Here is a 16,564-nt window from a genome sequence, read left to right as displayed (position 1 = left end):
CTCCACCTGCTGGCAACACTCTGCCTGATGCACCCCAGGATACCCTTGGCCTTCTTGGCCACAAGGGCACATTGCTGCCTCATGCTGAACTTGTTGCCCCCCAGGACTCCCAGGTCCTTCTCTGCAGAGCTGCTTCCCAGCAGGTCAACCCCCAGCCTGTACTGGTGCCTGGGGTTACTCCTCCCCAGGGGCAGGACCCTGCGCTTGCCTATGTTGAACTTCAGGAGGTTCCTCTCCACCCAACTCTCCAGCCTCTCCAGGTCCCGCTGAATGGCAGCACAGCCTTCTGGTGTGTCAGCCACTCCTCCCAGTTTTGTGTCATCAGCAAACTTGCCGGGGAGGTGCACTCTGTCCCTTCCTCCAGGTCATTGATGAATATGTTGAACAAGACTGGAGCCAGCACTGACCCCTGGGGGACAACACTAGCCACAGGCCTCCAACTTGACTCTGCGCCATTCACCACAACCCTCTGAGCTCGGCCATCCAGCCCGTTCTCAATCCACCTCACTGTCTGCTCATCTAGCCCCCACTTCCTGAGCTTCCCTAGGAGGATGTGATGGGAGACAGTGTCCAAAGCCTTGCTGAAGTGAAGGCAGACAACATCCACTGCTCTGCCCTCATCTACCCAGCCAGTCATTCCATCCGAGAAGGCTATCAGGTTGCTCAAGCATGATTTCCCCTTGGTGAATCCATGCTGACTACTCCTGATCACCTTCTTGTCCTCCACATGCTTAGTGAGGACCTCCAGGAGGAGCTGTTCCATCACCTTGCCAGGGATGGAGGTGAGGCTGACAGGCCCGTAGTTTCCTGGCTCCTCCTCCTTGCCCTTTGGGAAGACTGGCGTGACACTGGCTTTCTTCCAGGCCTCAGGCACCTCTCCTGATCTCCAGGACCTTTCCAAGATGATGGAGAGTGGCCTAGCAAGAACATCCGCCAGCTCCCTCAGCTCTCGTGGGTGCATCCCATCGGGGCCCATGGACTTGTGGATGTCAAGTTTGGGCAAAAGATCTCTAACCTGATCCTCCTCCACCAAGGGAGAGTCTTCCTTTCTCCAGACTTCCTCTCTTGTCCCCAAGGTCTGGGATTCCTGAGGACTGGCCTTAGCAGGAAAGACTGAAGCAAAGGCAGCATTCAATAACTCTGCCTTCTCTGTATCCTTTGTCACCAGGGCACCCGTCCCATTCAGCAGTGGGCCCACGTTTTCCCTAGTCTTCCTTTTGCTATGATGCATTTGAAGAAGCCCCTTCTTGTTGTCCCTGACCTCCCTTGCCAGATTTAATTCCAAATGGGCCTTAGCCTTCCTCGTCACATCCCTGCACGCTCTGACAACGTCCCTGTATTCCTCCCAAGTGGCCTGTCCCCTTTTCCACATTCTGTACACTTCCTTCTTCTGCTGGAGTTTGGCCAGGAGTTCCTTGCTCATCCGTGCAGGTCTCCTGCCCACTTTGCTCGACTTCTTCCTCAGAGGGATGCACCCATCTTGAGCCTGGAGGAAGTGATGCTTGAATATTAACCAGCTTTCTTGGACCCCTCTTCCTTCTAGGGCCCTACCCCAGGAGATTCCCCTAGGTAGGTCCCTCAAGAGGCCAAAGTCAGCTCTCCTGAAGTCCAGCGTTGCAATCCTACCCATTGCCCTGCTCCCTCCTCGCAGGATCCTGAACTCCACCATCTCATGGTCACTGCAGCCAAGGCTGCCCCCAGCCTTCACATCTCCAACTAGACCTTCTTTGTTCGTTAGTACAAGGTCTAGCATTGCACCTCTCCTCGTTGGCGTCTCCACCACCTGGGTCAAGAAATTATCCTCAATCCTCTGCAGGAACCTCTTTGACTGTTTGTGCCTAGCTGTGCTGTCTTCCCAAGCTGTGCTGTCAGGGTGGTTGAAGTCTCCCATGAGAACCAGGGCCTGTGATCGTGAGGCTACTTCCAGCTGTCTGTAGAAGGCCTCATCGATGACTTCCTCCTGATCTGGGGGCCTGTAGTAGACCCCCACAACAGTGTCACCCATGTTACCCTGCCCTTTAATCCTTACCCATAGGCTCTCAACTTGCTCTTCATCCACCCCGAGGCAGAGCTCCACACATTCTAGCTGCTCCCTCACATGAAGAGCAATTCCACCACCTTGCCTTCCTGGCCTGTCTTTCCTAAAAAGCACGTAGCCATCCATGGCAGCATTCCAGTCATGCCAGCTATCCCATCATGTCTCTAACTGCAGCGAGATCATGGCCCTGCAACTGCACACAGATCTCTAACTCTTCCTGCTTATTCCCAATGCTGCGTGCATTGATGTACAGGAAATCTATGAATATGAGACCAAGAGAAGAGTCCAGGAGCTATCACGATGTTAGGTAAGGTCTCTGCTTCTGTACCGAGTGATCAGGTTCACTTTCCTGACCAGGCAGGGTACTGTCACTTGGGATGTGTTAAAAACTGATGGCATGGGGAGGACAGGTTATATTGTCAGCTGTAGAAATCGTCTTGACTGAGAAAACCTTCCTCTGAGGAGCAAATAGCAAGAAAATGTAAAACAGTCTGTTTTGTTTTATACGATCAGTAGCATTAGAACAAGACTTAATGAGCCATGTAAATGACACTGCAAGTAACTGTCAGATCTCTGCAGCATCAAGCGCTGCCACAGTGAAAGCAGGGCTCCCAAAATGATGACATACATTGTGAGAGTTCTGTGAAACAAGTGGCATTTCACTGAATTTCTGATAAACTACACTTTTGCATGGGACAGTTGTTGATGTTCATCCTAAATATCATTGAGGTGATTTGCCAGAGGAAGAAATCATCAATAAGTAAAGCAAATACTCTTTTACAAGAAGAAAGACTCCTCCGGAGTCTCCTTCGCTGGAGATATTCAAAACCCGTCTGGATGTGATCCTGGGCAATCTGCTCTAGAGGACCCTGCTTGAGCAGGGAGGTTGGACTAGATGATCTCCAGAGGTCCCATCCAACCTAAATGATTCTGTGATTCTGTGATTCTGTGATTCTGTGAAAGCAGCTAGTCTTCCAGGCTGGATCCCTGGGGCATCAACGGCATTGCAAGCAGCACAAACCATATTCCTCAGCCAAAAGCTGCCGCTTGAGCAACAGAAACTCCTCATGATTGTGAGCCTCTCCTTTAGCCTTGCAGGGGGAGAGGGGAGGAACTGTCAGAGAAGTGAAGAGCAACATGGCAGAATAGTTTGAGGAACGGGACTGCAATACCTTGCCCAACTAACACAGTGCCCGCCTGAGCAATGAGAGATAGCTAAGGGGTGAAGCAATGGATTACCTCTGAAAATAGGATATTTCACTGGAGAGTAGTTCCACCATGGGAGGAAAGGTCTGCAGTTTTGTATTGAGCATCTGTAGCAGAGTTGGAAAAAAAAATTGTTTTACAACTATCACTTCCTTTTCTTGACCATAGATCACCCTTCAAAAAAAAAGGTACTGCCATGACATAAATTATATTAATAGACAGTCTTTTGTGTATTATTCGCATTTTCATGTTAAAAATGAGAAGTCCAGAAAAATGAACTGTCCAACTCAGATAGACTTTGAAGTTGGACAACACAATTTGAAAAGAATGATGAAAGTGAGAAATGGGTAATTACAGAGTTAAGAATGAAAAGAATGCACATCTGAATGGATAAAAGATGCCTCTCTCTTGCCCAGGAACAAACTACCTTCTAATGCCCATTCTAATGATCTCACAGTCATGCCTTGTTTTACTAGGAGAAAGAGGTAATGTACCAATATAGGCTAACTCATCTGCTAGAGCCTTTACAGACTGTACTTTCTATCTATGGCACCTGGAGGCTGCTTTTACAGTGTCATATTAGCTGGGGTCGCCAGACTGCCACCGACGTGCAAGCTACCATTGAGGTGCTGACTGGCGTGTCCTGAATAGTGACGGCTCACGATGTGCAGAGTGCATTAGATGCTTAGATTTGGAAGCAAAGGCAGCATTCAATAACTCTGCCTTCTCTGTATCCTTTGTCACCAGGGCACCCACCTATGCATCTGAGTGAGGGTTCCCCAGTGATTTCCCAACCGAGGCAATAATGGAGTGGGAGAGTCTCTGGCACCACTGAGCGTCAGGTCATGGTGAGGAACACCACGGGGAGCACTGTACGAGGTTTTAATGAACTGCACTCGTGCGCAGTAAGTATAGGGAGCTCATCGCTAATCTTGCTTCAAAGTCCAGGTATAGCACCACGCCGGCATGGGCTCAGAAGCATGACTGTGGGTCAGCATGCCCTGTAGATGCTCCTTTTCCCATGGAATGGTCTGGCTAGCTTCCACCACCTAGCTCCTCAACATTCTTCCACATTTTCCCATACAATATCTAAATTTGAAACATACAGTACATTTTAAAGATATCATCATCTCATCTTTTTGCCTGCATTATCTCTCAGTTTCTGTTTTGTCTCCTTCCCTTGATCTCAAACATAAGACACCCAATCTCTATGCACATATAAGTGTTTAGAACCACCTTGCTGACTGCTTGCCTATTGTGCCCTTGGAAGAATGCCCTCCCACAGGATATGCCAGTGTGACCACTAGGGACACAGATAAATTGTCATCAAGGAAAATTTTTCCATAGGGAGAGAGCTTCCTCCTCTTTTGCATCCCCTGCTCTGATGAAAAATTGAGGCCTATAAATCTACCTTTTTATGACTCTCTATCCCCAGAGATTTTGAGATCTCAGCTGAACAAGACCTTCAGTAAGCTGCTCTAGATTTGAAGTTAGCCCAGCTTTGACTAGGTAGTTGGACTAGAGACCTCCACTGGTCCCTTCCAATTAGTCTGTGATTCTACTTGTATTTCATTATGCAAGGACTTCCCATGGACTGCTTTTCTTCACAGCTTTGAATAATTGAATTTTGCTCAGTAAAACACATTGTTAGGGACATTAGTGGAGTTGACAGGGCCAAGTCATTTTGTAAATAAAATGGAAGTGCATTGTGATCAAGTATTCAGTATTTTCTCTTGGTCTTTACACATTTAATTTCACTGTAGCCTGTAAGCAATGGGAGGGATGGCAAATAGCAGGCATAGATCTATCACTTTGAATCAAGAATACAAATGTTTAGCCAATAACGTTTAGTCAATTCACATTAACCAGCACCTGGGGCAGATGGACATTTCCTTTGCAGAAAATTCACCACAGCTTCAGACCTGAATGTCAGCCCCAAATCCAAGGTCCTTGTCTATTTTTGCAGGGTCACTTTCAAAAGAAATATACGTTGACTGAATCTGTTTATAGCCCTTTCTTCTCCATGCTGTGACTGATGACTGCTTTATGCGCACTGAGCCAAGTCTTGACCTGTAATGGATACAGTAATAATCAGACTGTGTATGGACACTTGGCACATGCTCTGTGCACTCTTCTGTGTCAATCCTTAATGCGTCTCTCTCAGTGTGAAATTCACTGGAGCCCACATGCAATATCTGTCTCACTAAAAGTGGGGTGCAGATTATGCATTGATCTGTTTCTGGATGAGTTTTACCTGAGGGAAAGAGGTAGTTGCAATTATGGCTGATCACAGTTTTAATAAAAAAATGTCAGTTCAGTGAATCATGAGTGCTTTGTCCTGGATTTCCGGTGGACTGCTCCCTTGACCTTTGGCTCTGAGCAGCCAGGAGGTAACCATTTAAGTCTTATTGACCTAGAAACAGCAACATGCATATCTTAGGAGTTCAATATGGACTCTGCAACCTGTCAGTCCCCCTTCTCCACAGCAGCATGAGAACTAGGACACCCGAGCAAGGCTCCCAGGATACATGACTGTGGAGCAGCCCTGCCACGGGCAGCTGTCATGCAGAACTAGAATACTGTGTACACTGCTGTGCAACTTCTTTATAGCTGTTAATCATGGCATTTCCCTAAAGAATAAAATAAAGTTTGTTTCACAAAACCTGTATTTTCATGAAACAGCCTTGACCAACATTGGATGGACTATATTTCCTTATTAGCTCTTGCGACAAGGTGTGCTCCAAGGCTCCAGATTCAAGTTCAAACCATTTAAAGTCCTTTCCAATTTTTTAAATATATTTTTTCATGTATGAACATGAGAGCACGGAACTTCAGTCAGCACTTGTCTCATCAGAGCTCTTCTTCCTTTTTGTAGTATTCTGCTGCCTACAAACCCACCTGTTAGTCTTGGCCAGATAGGTACCTGACATCACTCTCCCACCCTTTTGTACTCCTGTCACATTTACATCATCCTGCACATCTCATGATTAAACTAAGTAAAATTGAAAAACATATTATACTAGATCATGGAGCTAGTAAATGTGCTCAGGGACATCTGCCCGTATAGTATAGCCCAGTGCTCTTCTGTTAACTTTTTGGGGGTTTTTTGGTAGGAGTTGGATGGAGCAGGCAAAGATTGTTATATCTGTATCTCCCCTTCCACCCAAATTCTTGAACTAAATAAACCCAGTAAACCCTGGTGGTTTTGATTTCTGAGGTTGGTTTTCTCCCTGGATAATGGGAAAAACACCTCTGCATTTCACATTCCAAATGCTTGATCTTAACTGGAGAGAACTCCAGGGCCAGTATTCATCTCAGCCTTCTTCTACTACTAGAAGCTGGGTGAGCAATTCATGTGCCTGAACATAGGCCTAAAGTGCTCTGGAAATAGTCCCTCTAGCCTCCTGCTATGCAGGTAGGCGAGGTTCTCCTGCAAGTCCCATGCTACATTCGTTAGAGCCATGCAGATGTCCCATATAGCCTGGGCAACTGGAATGGGATGAGACACTTAATGTTAAGGCAAATAACAAACTCCACTTATAGTCCACAGAAAGAAATAAGCAGATGATACTCAGGTTAGGAGAAAACAGTTCTTCCTATTTCTCTCATTTGACCATAGAAGGAGCTAAGGTCTCTGATGAGTAACTTCTAAACATTTACGTCAGGGAACACTGCCATTGTGTAATGCTGACCAGATCTTTACTCAAAGAGTCATTTATGGAAGAGAAGTTAGCAGGAAAGATAAGTTCATGGGATGCGTCATGGTAATGCCATGGGACTCACACGGTTAAATGGGGAGGTTTTCATGGCAAATATCACCTTCTATCAGCCAATGAGTTTGGCTCTAAAAGGAAAATGAAAACACTCAACCAGAACAGCTCTCATTCTTTGCGTGATGAAGAGGTTCATCCAAGATGCTGACTCGAATGAAGGCTCTGTACTTTCCTGCTGGAGTCAAAAAAAGCTGAGAAGGAAAAGATCTTGTAGGTGATTCAGCTGTGCCTTGGGATCATGTAGCCTGTGCTTTTCCGGTTGTTGTCAGTGTTCTGCACTGTTCTGATTGGAATTTTCTCTCGGTAGTGGAAATGGGTCTATTTCTATTCAGCCTGATATGAACAGATAGATGTTTTTTACAGACTCTGGAATGTATCATCTCTTTCCTGTGACAGGAAAGCCACAGGACAAAGTGAAATTCTTTGTCACTCAAAGCTCAAAGTGAAACTCTTTACAGTGAAACTAGATCAACAGGCTTAAAATGAACTGTTCTTCATTTACAGTGTGATATCTGTGTTTCCCTTTCAGGCAGGACTGGGAGCTTGGAAGTGGGCTGTCTGCTTGTCTTTGCCTCAGAAGAGTCCACCGGCAGAGGCAGTAATTAAAAATCACGAGGGAGAGGCCCTATCTGGGAGCTCACTCATGAATCTGCTATTGCATCATGAATCATTCAGAGCTGTTTGCTATGCCAAGCAGTGCTGTAGCTTTTCTTCCTTTGACTGTAGTGCTGGAGTTTATCACAAGATTGGTTACAGAAAAGGACACTTGCAGCATGCATCTAAGTTAAGGTGTCTCATTCCATCTCTCAATGAATAGATGTGTACCATTCTGTCCTCACCACACTCCTGACTGACACTTCCCAGGGCTGTAATGATTATTTGCACCTTTATTTTAATTATTTACAGTGAATAGAAATTTCTAGGTGGGATGGGGGGATTAGCAGTAGCTGCCCACCCTTAGTGAAATCATTGCCATAGGATGTGGGAGTCACTCATGGCCACACAGCGTCCAGCTCTCTCAGGACTGCCTCAGTCCTGATTTGTGCAGCCAGGGAGGAGTGTTGCTTTATGTTGCCTCTGTGTTTCAGCTAAGAAAGGCAAACAATTCCATTTTCAAAGCACAGTGTGAGTTGAAGGGTGATGTTCATCTGACTGGGAAGGGGTCAAATGCAATTTTAGATTCCCTAAGGCTTGATAATGACTCAGCTGACTACCCTTGCCCTTGCCAAATAAAGTTCATCTTTTGGGGAGCAGGGCAGCTCAAGCTATTCTCCAGAGGCACTTCTACACTCTTTTCTGCCTGTTTAAGGGTATTTGCATTCCTGCCCTCATGCCAATGCAGTTCCCAGAACCAAAGGGTCTGTCAAGACTGCATTTCAGTTTCCATTTGGAGAAGTCAGTACCACAATTTCACCATCTGCCTGGGTGCTATTAGTCACACCGCGACCAAGACTAGGCTCTATAGGTACAACCAGAACGGGAACACTAAGGGAAGAACAATGACTGTTTCTCAGTGTATAAACCCAAGCCTGTGCATGTTTGGCCTGGCGCTGGGGTTCACAAGAGCATGGATGGAGAGAAAAGGATCAAGAGAGTGATTCATCACTCTTCACTCTTCATCAGATTAAACTAGCATAGGGCATACTATGTTAGAGTAGAAATGGACAAATTAAGAGAAGAAATATCTATTGAGAACTATAAAATACAAAGAAAACAGCTCTAGCTCAGGAATTCCCTGAGTTGCAAATTGCCATAATCTGGCAGAGTATTCTGAGGAAGACAGTTTTCACTTCTTAAACTCTTCCCTCAGCAACTTTGCCACTGTCTCCACTGTTGGACAACCAGGGAGGAGTGAAAACCCTTCTCTGAAAACTCAAAGGCCCCTCCTGAGAAAGGGGAGCCCCAGAAACTGCAGGGAAGAAAGAATAAAAAGAGGAACAAAGGAGAAGATGAATGGATCAAACGTTACACGAAGGGAACCTCAGAGTGATGATGGGCACAGCACCCCAGACAGCTCCCCCCCAGTGACAGAGTGGCATTCAGGGAGCTGACAGAGGGCTCCTAGGAATTCATACAAAATCATGGGCATTAGGTAGGGCAATACAACTCAACCCGGTCCTAAGTCCTCTTTGTTAAGAGAGATCATAAAGACTGAAAAGATCATACAGTGTTGTCATCAATTGACAAGAACCAGGACATACTATGAGGACTTGATAGTCAGCATTCCTCGTCCTCTAGATCATTACAAGTGATCCTGAGCAGACTACCTGGTCACATAGAGCTTGCGAGTATCTGAGCACAAAAGAAAGAGTGAAACACATAAGGCAATGACTGTGAGTGAAGTCCATTTTATATAAATAAAAACACATTTTCCTCCTATGTGATCTCAAAATGAGTTTTGCTACGCTGATGGTTACAACACAAGTCTGTGCTTGGTTCACTCCTTGGCTGATAGATATTTAGTGCATCGTCAGTATTTCTTTCGTCTGATTCACTGGAGTAAGTTGCGTATGTCAGAGTGCGGCTTCAAAAGCATTTGACCTAGGCTGTATCTAAAATTTTTAGTGGTATAGAAAGGTTGGTCAGTGTTGCTCTCTATCTCTTTAGGCTAGAAAAGACCTCTGGGTGTCACCTAATCCAACCTCCAAAAAGGGCTAACTTCAAAGCTAAGGCAGGTAGCCCAGAGCCCTGTCAAGTCAAGTGCTGACTCTCACCCAGGATAAAGACTTCACAATGTCCGGATCCCTGTCCTAATGCTTGACCTTTCTCACTGTAAGTTTTTCCTTCAAGTTCTTTGCCTCTTGCCCTTTCATTGCCACATCAGAGATGAGTCTGGCTCCATCTTCTCTATAATCCCATCAGTTAGCTGAAGACTGCAGTTAGATCTCCATTTGCTTTCTCTTTTCTAGGCTAAATAAGTCCGGCTCCTTCAGCCTCTCCACATATGTCATGTGCTCCAGTCCCCTAATCACCTTAGTTCCTTCCATCGGATTCTCTCCAGTCCTGTTGCCAATATATACTCCATCCAGAAAACTGCTTCACTCTAAATCAGTGGAAGAACAGAGCTGGTAGAAACAACTTCTTCCCTGAGGAAGGACATTACTGGTTTATCTGTATCAGAAACTTTGTGTGTGTAGATAAGGCCTGTGACCCCATGAAGTTTCAACAAGTAAGCACAACTTCTTGGAAGTTTGCAGCTTTCCTCAGCCATCTTTTGAATTGACCAGAAAATTCACACGGATTGATATAACTCTTAGAGGAAGGCAGCTGCAAAGCAATTCGAGGCTCTGATGCAAGTTTTCTTTGCAATTATAAGATAGGCTTTGTATTCTGTACTGGTTTCTGAGCGTTTTTCTGCTTGGTGCGGAGAAAGGAAAGCAAGGTGTCTAAAGAGAAGGAAGCGCTGATGGGGCTCTGGTTTATAGTCCTTTACAAGATTGAGAATAAACACTTTGTAAAGCCAAAATACACCTTCTGTAGAGAACCAGTGCCTGAAGAGCTCTTCATATACCAATATCTCACTGTGAGGTTTAGAATGTGACAAAAGTATGGAATTCAGAGGAAAATGATTCATGCAGGACAAGTAAATACTGTGAGTTTCTTCCTTTATTTCGGAATGTCCAAGTCTTCATTATAGTTTTTAATGCTAAAAGTGAGGTGACGTCAAATACCAAAGAGTAGAGAAAACTCTCGAACCAAAAGGAGTGGCATCTTTAGATGCGTCTGCCTTCTTTAGACAAAGTCTCTAACAAGAAGCAAATTGTTGACTTAAAAGAGACAGTTTAGGCACACACTGATTAATTAGAAGGATAAACCTCAAGGGAGGACATTGCTGGCTGCAGAAAAGATAGAAGTAAATTAGCAATGGCAAAATTAGGCTGAAATTTAAGAGGGTCCTATCTACTAGGTTCTGACCATAGTATGGAGCTGTAGTTTAACAGGGAGCAGAAAAGACAGTTTTGAGATACTTTCTGTAGTTCTCACAGTGACATCAACCTCTCCTAGTTCTTCTCAAGTTTCTGGGTTTAGCAGAGTTTACAGAGGGAAAAAACAATATCTCTGTTTATATAAGCACATGCATCTGAGTGCGATACGTTCACTGGAAGCTGCACCACACCAGAGGAAGACAATATTTTTACTTTGATACTATCTAGGCCATAGCCATTGTTAATGTTATTTTCCTTCTTCTGAGGGAGATCGAATTCAGGCAACAGTTTTCATGCTGTTTAGAATTAATTTGAATTTCTTTGTCCATTGACCCTCCCATCAGTTGGATGATGCCACTTTGTCAGCAGACAAAGGTCTGGGACAGTTCCCAACTCTTTGAAAGCTTCAGCCAGAGCAGCAAAATAATTCCAGTCTCAGAGTTATTTGTCTCCACTTCTGTGAGTGACACTGGTGTTCAGTATAGCACAGACAACTTCAAATAAACCAGCAACTAGTTTGTGTATATGCATATGATGTGCTGCAGAACTCTTTATTACCTATTGCCACCTCTGCTGTCAGTTCAAACAAGTACAAACACTCCGCTAACATGTCTGGAAGTGTTAAATAATTAATCAGCATCTCGAACTTCCCTGGGGAGTCATGGTAGTCATGGGAGGGAAGCAACAACACTCTAATATTTGATCTTGAGGTAGATCAGGACCAGAGCAGGGCTCAGAATCAAGGATCCTGGGCTTACTCCTACGACTGGAGACCCAATACTCTCCTACCACTGGGAAGGAAGCAGCCATTTTGTCTTTTGATTGCCTTCCAGCTCCACCTAGTAGAGAAACAGTTTCCCACCCTGTGAAAAACTTCATGATCTTAGCCTTCCTTCTGCAGCAAGGGAATAAAAACCTGAGCGCAGAGCAATTAACAGTCTAGTCAACACTGTTAAGACATTCACTTGAGATACTGAAGAAAGAGGTGTAATTCTCTCTCTCTGTAACATGTCTATAAACTTTCCTCCATCCTGGAGTTCACCTGCCTGGGTCCCAAGGACCTAAGGCCCAGCTGCATAACCTTGACACAGATTGCTGAGGAAATTACTAAGCTGGAAGAAAGAGTGGTGAGAAAGTCTCAGAGTAGAACCATGCATGATAGGAAACAAAAAATTAGGGAAATAGGTTTGCTGAGATAGGGAGCAAGGACCCAAGAGGAAAAACACCAACACAGAAAGGTATAAAGTCATCAAGGGAAAAAACAGCCAGGTCTGTGTCAGCAGAACTTAGGATCCATTGCAGGGAGCTGCAGAGATCAACTGATGGCCGCCTGGCCAGCAAAGGCTCATTGGGAGTCTTACTGGGGTAGTAAATAGACTAATGTTCAGCCTAATAGTTTGTTATATATTAGCTGGCTGTTATGTGTGTTAGCCAATAAATAATTGCTTTATACTTCAAAGCTGTGTATCGTCTGCCTACAGAATCTCTTTGCATACAGCTAAAGGTGTCTGCCCAAAGTTACCCCAAAAATCACAGAATCACAGAATCACAGAATCGTTTAGGTTGGATGGGACCTCTGGAGATCAGCTAGTCCAAACCCCCTGCTCAAGCAGGGTCCTCTAGAGCACGCTGCCCAGGATCACATCCAGACGGCTTTTGAATATCTCCAGCGAAGGAGACTCCACCACCTCTCTGGGCAACCTGTTCCAATGCTCTGTCACCCTCACAGCCAAGAAGCTTTTCCTCAGGTTCAGATGGAACTTCCTGTGGTTCAGTTTCTGCCCGTTGCCTCTTGTCCTGTTGCTGGGCACCACGGAGAAGAGACTGGCCTCATCCTCTTGACACTCCCCCTTCAGATACTTGTACACATTGATGAGATCCCCTGTCAGTCTTCTCTTCTCCAGGCTCAACAGGCCCAGCTCTTGCAGTCTTTCTTCATAGGAGAGGTGCTCCAGCCCTCTAATCATCTTGGTAGCCCTCCGCTGGACTCTCTCCAGGAGTGCCATGTCTCTCTTGGACTGGGGAGCCCAGAACTGGACACCGTACTCCAGGTGAGGCCTCCCCAGGGCTGAGGAGAGGGGCAGGATCACCTCCCTCGACCTGCATTTCATCCCTCGACCATTGGCCTTCTTGGCCACAAGGGCACACTGCTGGCTCATGTTTAACTTGTTGTCCACCAGGACTCCCAGGTCCTTCTCTGCAGAGCTGCTTTCCAACAGGTCAACCCCCAGCCTGTACTGGTGCATGGGATTATTCCTGCCTAGGTGCAGGACCTTGCACTTGCCTTTGTTGAACTTCAGGAGGTTCCTCTCCACCCAGCTCTCCAGCCTCTCCAGGTCCCGCTGAATGGCAGCACAGTCTTCTGGTGTGTTAGCCTCTCCCCCCAGTTTAGTATCATCAGCAAACTTGCTGGGGGGTGCACTCTGTCCCTTCCTCCAGGTCATTGATGAATATATTGAACAAGACTGGAGCCAGCACTGACCCCTGGGGGACACCACTAGCCACAGGCCTCCAACTTGACTCTGCGCCATTCAATCTCTGATTAAATCTCTGATTTAAAGAAGAGAAGATGGAAGTGAGATTTTACCTTACATGCCATGTTCTCACCACAGACCTGGGCTGGAAGGGTTTTGTTTTTGTCCAGAAAACAGACATTCCTATGCAAACCAGCACTGCATGTTCCATGTTCAATGCTGGTTTTGAAATTAACTGAGATATGCTCATAAAAATGCTATTGGAAACTTTTCAACTTTCTAACTTGTATCTTCACTAAGCAGGCTCAATTTGAAGATGAAAAATGAAATCAGGCCATGTGAAAGTCAAATAAATGGAGGCAAGAAAGAGACTCAATAAAGCTGTATTTATGTCCCACAACCCAAGGAAAAGAGCCAGATCTTCTCCTAAGGACATCCCTCAGACAGCACCAAATAGCTGAAAACGTACCTGAGCTATACTAACATACAGCTACAACTGCTTCACAACATAAGAGCCTGTAGGCCCAGACTGAGCACTGTCAAAACACTGATGACTTTGTCACCCTCATTAACACAGCTATAAATCTTTTTTTTTTTTCCCCTAGTGTTAAACTGAAGAGTAAACTTGTTTCAAAGGCTCCTTTATCAGTAGATCAGCTTGTCTTTCTGGTCTTGTCTTTCATATTTTCTCTGGGCACATGCATTAATTCCCACTGTGCACCCCTCCCCCCAAAAGATAACACATCTCAAAAAGAATAGTTGCATTATTTTTCCAAGCAAGATATTCAATACAGGATATTAAGTACAACAGTGATTTTGACCTTATAAAGCATGAGTGAAATGAGCTATACCTGTTGTTAGAGAAGAGAATGCCTGGGTGATCAACATCAGAAGGAGAAGAAAAACGACTTTTCCCCTTTTTCTGAAAATATCTGAAGAGTAGTGTGCACCCCAAAACTCTCCCTGCCTTTCACAAGTCAGTCTAATGAAGGCCACCAAGCAAAATCTTCACTTCCAAAAACATATCAAAAAATTTATGCGAGGAATTAATGTTTGTGAAAAATATGTAGCACCTCAGGAGTCCTGCAAGGGCAGAAGAATGCATTTACAGCACACATTTTTCCTGTGCTAAAAGGTAAGGGGAACCTGGCCTGCAATTATGGCATCTGAGTTCCCCAGTCCTCTTGAGCAGCTGATAGAACACCAGTGGGCCAGCTCGGGCCAGCCACAGACCTGAGATCAGCTTAGACTGTCTGCTACAAAGATCTACAAGATTCCCTGGAAGTATTTATTGCCTTGGGAGTGGAATTTATTCCTCAGTTGGAGATATAAAAGCACCAACCTCTTTCCTTGCACTTTAAATTGCACCAAACACGTTTCCACCCACAAAACAACACCCACGTTGTTTGGAAAGGAAATAAGCTGAGAGACATCTCTCAACTTTCAAAGAAAAGCTATTGTAAGCAGTGGTGTCTTGTTCTGTCTCTAGAGAATGCTGGAGGCTTCAAAAATTCACCGCAAGTCCTCTCCCAGCCTGGAAGTGAAGTGATGCTGTAGGGAAGGTGGGATTTTTTACATAAGGTTCACACCATGGTGGTGCAGTTTGAAAATTCACCATTTCCCTTTCATTTGTAAGTGAGCTCCAGGCCAAAGGCTGTTAACTTTATGACTTATGCAACACCAAGCCTCTTCAGTTTTAAGAACATATTCTTCTGAATATGAACTCTAGGCAATAACAGGCAGCTGGGCTTCCTGAACTTAGATTTTGCCACGGATAAATCCTGGGCCTTGTACAGAATCCATTATGTCAGGAAACTGTAACCATGTTAGCCACACACCAGACTAAGGACTAAAGGGAGGAGGCTGAGATGAAGCCAGAAGGCTGGATCCTACTAGCTTTCTACTTAAAGCCTCTGAATTCCACTCACTGAACGGAGAATTGATGAGATGCTGCTGTCCCCAGGTGTAGCCAGCTACTTTAGGTGCTGAAGTTGGGACAAAACCCTCTAAAATCTACGAAAAGGGCCTGAAATTCCTTCTGAGTTGACTTGGGGGCATCTAAAGTGGTTTCCTACTCAGAGTCACAAACTTCCTGAGTTAGGGATGTCAATGACTCTCAGCCCATCACATGAGACAACATGGTGCAGATAGCAGAGCCTGACTATCAGCAGTGCTAAGTGTTCAAAAATCATGAGATTAGCTGTTTTCTGGAAATGATCCAATATGTAAATTGGCTACCAGAGGGAAATGAAGACAGCTGGTTGGCAATTGGTAGTTTAAAATCTGTTTAGGGCCCAATGATATGCCAAAGGGGCTGTGACTTTACCATTGCTGTTTCAGGACCTTGGATCTATTTTAATTGCTTTTATATAAATGTTTTGTCTGACATGTGAACAACGCTACTGTTTCTTCAGCTGGAATTCACGCTCTTGAGTCTCTGAGCTTTGGATGCAGGAAGTCTACACTGCTAAAGGCACGCACTGATAAGCTCTAGATCCTGGACAAAGTGATGCAAGTGTTCTCTGCAGCAGCCTGTCCATGCCCATACAGCAAAATACTTAACACGCATCTCCCCTGGGCCATGGGTGCCTCCATAACTTTAGGATATCACCATTATCTTGCTGTAGTTACTCCTGCTCCAACCACCCGAAGTAACATGAGGGTCTACAACCCTGCAGCTTGCCAGAATGCTGTTTCACAGCATGGCACAGGGAACAAGCCCCATGCCTGTGTAGTCAAGTACTGCAGGGATCACCCTGAAGGGGAGGCAGATACCCACCCCAGCCCCACCGTCGAGGGCAGAGAGGCCCAAGGACCCAACCTCTTGGCCTGGGCCACCTGGGGCAGAAGCGAGCATGGCAGCAAGCTGGCACGGACATGGATGGCCCCTAGGGGCCAGAGTCACTTGGCAGCACAGAGCTCTCCTCACCGCCCCAAATCCAGCCCGGCCGGCCTGTCCCAGGGCGGGCAGCAGAGCCAGCCCCGCAGGCTGGCGCCCCGGCGGCGCCCGGTGCCCCGCCAAACGTAGCCCCAGCGGAGAATCCCTCCGCCCCGGCGGCGCCCCCGCAGGGCCGCCCGCGCTCCTCAGCCCGGCCCCGGGGCTGAGCCGCCGCCGCCCGGAGAGCGGCCCGCACCCCGCGGCGCGGC

The sequence above is a fragment of the Struthio camelus genome, chromosome 23, assembly GCF_040807025.1.
Source record: "Struthio camelus isolate bStrCam1 chromosome 23, bStrCam1.hap1, whole genome shotgun sequence".
Taxonomy (NCBI): domain Eukaryota; kingdom Metazoa; phylum Chordata; class Aves; order Struthioniformes; family Struthionidae; genus Struthio; species Struthio camelus.
The sequence above is the reverse complement of the archived record's forward strand: the minus strand, read 5'-3'. Positions refer to the sequence as shown.